The sequence below is a fragment of the Eptesicus fuscus genome, chromosome 17, assembly GCF_027574615.1.
Source record: "Eptesicus fuscus isolate TK198812 chromosome 17, DD_ASM_mEF_20220401, whole genome shotgun sequence".
Lineage (NCBI taxonomy): Eukaryota > Metazoa > Chordata > Mammalia > Chiroptera > Vespertilionidae > Eptesicus > Eptesicus fuscus.
In genome coordinates, this window is record NC_072489.1 from 60730479 (window position 1) to 60736608 (window position 6130).

Consider the following 6130-nt stretch of genomic DNA (forward strand, 5'->3'; position numbering starts at 1 on the left):
AAGACCTAGAGGGAAAACAAGGGGTGATAACTGGGATGACTAAAAATCATTAATGCTTAAAAGTCAAAACCGAATCCCAGGCATCTGCTGATAGGGAAGCCCCTCCAATTAGAAAATCTGTTCTGCCTTTTGTTTTTGTTTTTCAATCCTCACCTGAGGATATTTTCCCCATTCATTTCTAGACAGAGTGGAAGCCACAGGGAGAGACACAGAGAGAGAAACATCGATTGGTTGCCTCCTGCCGGGGCTGGGAGTGGAGTCTGCAACTGAGGTTCGTGACCTTGAACCCTTGACTAGCATCAACCACTTAGCAAACCGGCCAGGGCTGTCCTGTCTTTTCAGAACGACCGGGGCCTCCTACCTGGCTCTCCCTCGCCCGGCGGGATCACATCCAACTGAGCTTGGAAGCCGGAGTTGGTGCCCACAGAGTTGCTCCGGAAGACCACGGTCATGATGTCGGAGGAGGAGATGACCAGCACCGATCCCGGGGCACAGAACCGGCCCAGGGAGAGCGAGGCGATCCTGGGCCCATCGAAGACCTCCACGGAGTCAAAGGGGCACCCTGGGATGTCTTCCAGCCTGGGGTGGGGGCAAAGCGGAGAGTTAGCACCTCGCTGGGACCACCCTGACTGAAAAGCGCAAACAGTAGGACAGTCTCGGGATTCCACGTCCCGGTCGTGGTTTACATGGCACACGGACATGTGACATAGCGCCTCCCTTTCTCAGATGACTTGTGACCCGCCCTCTTGTTCCCTTTGAGGAATGAGCGAGGCGGGTGGTTAAGACGGGGTCACAGGCGTGTTCAAGGCTGTGTCCTTACTTCAGAGTCGGAATCATGAGTTTGATGCGGGATTTTTTATCCACGTGGATCTCCCAGACGCACTGGGTGTCGGTTGGGTAGTTTTCCGGGTACCCTGGGCTGGAAAACGAGCTGGGCAGCCTGGTGAGCACGCCTCCACAGGAGCGACTTCCTCCTGCAACAACAGGGGACACCTGCAAGACAGGCAATGTCCAGGCCCCACCCCTGGTGGGTACCGTGGGCAGCAGTGCCCCCTGTTGGGCACACAGCAGGCCGTCTGCTGGAAAGGGGTGTCCTTTTGGTCTAATTCTGATGAGTCAAATGGAGTTTCCATTTCAATTAAAATGAGCGATTACCTGTTATGTGATCCTGAGACACCGTGGAAAGACCTAGAAGGAAAACAAGGGGTGATAACTGTGATGACTAGACGGCTCCTCTCTCTCCACATGGTCACCTCCATCCCTATCACCCACGGAAGTTCAAGCTGAGCTGAGTTACATGAAATGAGAGAACCAAAGATGAACGTGCATTTGAATGTCTGTGCCCTTGACCCTCACCAGAGCCCTTTAACATCAGACAGCCCTACCCCCTCAGTCACGACATGAACCGCCGTCCCCAGGAGCGCCTGGAACGCGCCAAAGACTGGTGTCCTGTGTGTGCTGTCTCAGGCTGTGTGGGCACAGCAGGCACCTTCAAAGAGCAGGAGATGGAGCTCGACCATAACAGCCCTGATGCTCAGGCAGCTTCTGATCACCCCAGTCCTCGGCCGGGAAGAGGAATTGAACTCACTCACAAGGACCCTGCAGGATGCCCGCGACCCAGTGGCCCAGACCGTCCTTGCAATGAAACGAGTGCCTCTTCATTCACCTCCAGTGCCTCCTCAGGGTTCACACCGCGTGTGCGGGCCTGACTTTTCTCACTTTGTGTGTGTGTTTTTCAAATGTTGACTAGATAACATGTGGATGCTTAATTTTTTTATTGATTTCAGAGAGGAAGAAAAAGGGAGAGAGAGATAGAAACATCAATGATGAGAGAGGATCATGGATCGGTTGCCTCCTGCATGCCCTCTCCTGGAGATCCAGCCTGCAACCTGGGCATGTGCCCTGACGCTCAACCGCTAAGCCACAGGGCCGGGCTCAACTTTGGTTTTTATTACAGATGAATATCATTCAATCAGTATGTTATAAGGTCAGGGAACACAGGTGAAGTCACAAGGTCCCAAGAGCCTGTACGTAAGGGTCAGGCTGTTTCCACCATCCAAATCCTGAGTGATCTCAGGAAAGTTACTCAACCTTTCTGAGCCTCAAACTTCTCTTCTGTGAAATACAATAGCAAATTCCTATTGGCAGGAGTGTCCTGGGGACAACCAGTAATCTGAGCAAAATGTCGCCCCCTCTCTGCCCTGGTTCTGTCCGGTCTTTGTGTAGCTGGGGCCGGTGGACAGTGTGGGCAGTGAGGTTGGTGCCCAAGAGAGCCAACAGCTTGAGTTCACTTCCACTGCCTAGTCCTGGGTACATTACTAACTTTCTTGTCTCAATGTACCTATCTGAAAAATGGGAATACTTGAAGTCCTTACCTCAAGGGTTGTTGCGGGGATTAAGTGAGTTATAAATGCAAAGAGCTCAGAACAGTGTGTGGTTCTCAACATTCATCCGTATTTGATATCATTATTATTATTATTAATATTATTATTATTATCATTATCAAAGTTGTTTGGCCTAGAAAAATATGGACATCCCTGGAGGTGTGGGAGGAGGTAGGCCTTTTGCATCTGGAATCAAAATGAGAAGAGGTCTCTCTCATTAGTGAATCCAAACCATGGACGATGTGGTGTATGGGCATAGGAGGGGGTCAAAGGGGAACAGTCCATGGTATTCCTGATACCAGAGCACTAGATATGCCCCTGGGCTAATCTAATCCTCCTCTGGCCGGGTCCTCTGTCTCGGGGTGGGGGCGGGGACTCATGGTTGTATTACCTGTCCCCTCTAATCCTGAACCACCTGGGATATGTGTTAAAATGCAGACCCCAGAACCCCTTCTCAAACTGACTTAGTCATCATCTCCAGGGTTGGGATCCTGCATCCTGATTGCCATGTTCCCGTTGCGGTAGGTGTACACGAACATTGGAGACCCCCACCCACCATGTGCAATCTGGAGCTGTCCTTGGCAGGGTGTGTGTCTGAGGCCAGGGCCAAGGAAAAGCTCGAGGATTTTGTGATGAAAGAAAGAGCATATGGATGGAGGGATGGAGGGAGATGTTGGGGGGATGCATGGTAGGTTGGAAGGATGGATGGATGGATGGATGGATGGATGGATGGATGAACGGATAGAAGAATGGAGAAATGGATGGAAGGATGGCTGGATGGATGGGTTGGTGGAGGAATGGAAGGATGGTTGGATAGATGGATGGATGGATGGATGGATGAATGGAGGGAGGGATGGAGAGATGGATGGAGAGATGGATGGAGAGATGGATAGAGGGATAGATGGATGGAAGGAGAGATGCAGGGATTGAAGGAGGAATGGATGGAGGGAGGGATGGAGGGATGGATAGAGGGATGGGTATTGGGATGGTAGGATGGTTGGAGGGATGGAAGGAGGGATGGATGGAAGGATGAAAGAATGGAAGTATGGAAGGATGGATGGATGACATTCCATCTGGTCTGCACGATTTCACTGCCTTCACCCACAACACCGGAAAGGATTGTCTGAGAGGGGAGGGTCTACCAGAGCAGATGACCCCGCATCCTCATGGTGGCCACAGTTGTGCTCCGCTCAGCCCGAGTCCATGTATTGGCCCAGGTGTCGCTAGGCTCCCGAGCACTGGACGTTGTACAGGAGGATGGCCCTGGAGACCGGACCGAAGTGGGACATCCCCAGGGCAGCGACGGCCCAGACACAGCCCAAATGCCTGCACACAACCTCAGGTTCCTTCAGGTACCACAGGTCATCGCACACAGTGCCCCAGGCCACCTGACGGAGGACCTCAACTCGCCCTGAGCATGGGCTAGTGCTTTTGCAGCACCGGCTAGCCCCCTGTGGACAGAGACCCGGTGATGACTACTGTCGGCGACGCTCCCCACAAGCTGGTCGGGCTCCCGGACCTGTACCACCATCAGGGATGGTGGACGTGGCAGGCGGTCAGTCAACTGGTCAACCTCCCGGGTTTGATAAATCATTAGGATTGTCAGAATGCCATTTAGCCTATCCCGGCCAGCAGAGCTCAGTAGCTGAGCAATGACTTATGAACCTGGAGGTCACAGTTCCATTCCTGGTTGGGGTACATGCCTGGGTTGCAGGCTCGATCACTAGTGTGGGACATGGAGGTGGCAGCCGACCCATGATTCTCTCTCATCAGTTATGTTTCTCTCTCTCTCTCCCTCTCCCTTCTTGTCTGAAATCAATAAAAACATATTTTAAAACTGTCCATTAACTGAATAGTTATTGGGCCACTCTTGGCAAATACAAAAGAACGATATATACAATGTTCACAGTGATCTGTGGTTTTGTGTGCCTGTGTGCGTGTGTGTGCGTGTGTGTACATGTGTGTACATGTGTGTGTGTGTTCACCTTTGTAGTAACTCAGGAAGAGCATCAGTTTACCAACTTTATCTACAAGGAAACTGAGGCAAAATGGCTCACCCCCAATCTCACGTTTGGTAAGTAACAGATCTAAATGCAGGTCTACATCCAAAGGTCGCTGCTTTGCTTTCTTCTCTGCTGCTCCATCGCACTGCCTCCAGGATGTCTGACACTCTGTTCCCCTTAAAATGTCGCTAGTGACATGGAGGTGTGTCAACCATGACCACACGTGGCCCCAGACAGGGAAGACAGGGTCCCACTAGAAGGCCGTGTCACCTGCTCAGGGTGTGAGGGCATGGAAAGGCTCTGAGAAAATGAACTCTGCTCCCCTGGATGCTAGAGCCGAATGTGGGCCATGGTTTTGAACGGCCCTGAGAAGTGTGACCACAGTCACCCGGCCCGTTTGTAAATAGACGAACCACGTGCGGTTGACCCGGTTACTGCCCAGGAAGCAGGTTCAAAGGCAGGTGCCACGAGGAAAGGCCCAGGAGACGGGCGCTGCGCTCGGGCTTACCTGGTCTTGCTGTCACCATCCTGAGTGTTGCTGCTGGGATGGCTGTGGAGACAAGAAAACCTCCTTCAATAAAAAGGGAGAATGCGGACAGACAAGGAGACAGCATTCCGAGACAGCTCCCCATGGCACACGAAGACGCCAGCAGAGTCTGTCTTCTCTAAAAGAAGTAGTCTCTGCCCTGTCAACGTGGCTCAGGGGTTGAGCGTCGACCTACAAACCAAAAGGTCACCGTTCAATTCTGGGTTAGGACACATGCCCGGGTTGCAGGCTTCATCTCCAGTCGGGGGTGTGCAGAAGGCATCTGATCCATAAATTTCTCTCATTATTGATGTTTCTATCTCTCTCTCCCTCTCCCTTCCTGTCTGAAATCAATAAAAACATATTTTAAAACTTCCCATTAACTGAATAGTTATTGGGCCACTCTGGGCAAATGCAGAAGAACGTTATGAACAATATGCACAGTGATTTTTGGTTTTGTGTGGGCGCATGTGTTCGTGTGCGTACACACGTGTGTGTGTGTGTGTGTGTGTGTGTGTGTGTTCACCTTTGTAGTAACTCAGGAAGAGCATCAGTTTACCAACTTTATCTACAAGGAAACTGAGGCAAAGTGGCTCACCCCAATCTCACGTTTAGTAAGTAACAGATCTAAATGCAGGACTAATTCCAGAGGTCGCTGCTTTGCTTTCTTCTCTGCTGCTCCATCGCACTGCCTCCAGGATGTCTGACACTCAGTTCCCCTTAAAATGTCGCTAGTGACATGGAGGTGTGTCAACCATGACCACACGTGGCCCCAGACAGGGAAGACAGGGTCCCACTAGAAGGCCATGTCACCAGCTCAGGGTCTGAGGGCATGGAAAGGTACTGAAAAAATGAACTCTGCTCCCCTGGATGCTAGAGCTGAACGTGGCCCATGGTTTTGAATGGCCCTGAGAAGTGTGACAACAGTCACCCGAACCCTTTGTGAATAGATGAGCCACATGCGGTTGGCCCGGTTTCTGTCCAGGAAGCAGGTTCAAAGGCAGGTGCCACGAGGAAAGGCCCTGGCGACGGGCGGCTGCACTCGGGCTTACCTGGTCGTGCGGTCACCGTCCTGGGTGTTGCTGCAGGGATGGCTGTGGAGACAAGAAAACCTCCTTCAATAAAAAGGGAGAATGTGGACAGACAAGGACGCAGTGTTCAGAAACAGATCCCCGTGCCACACAAGGACACCGGCAGAGTCTGTCTTCTCTACAAAA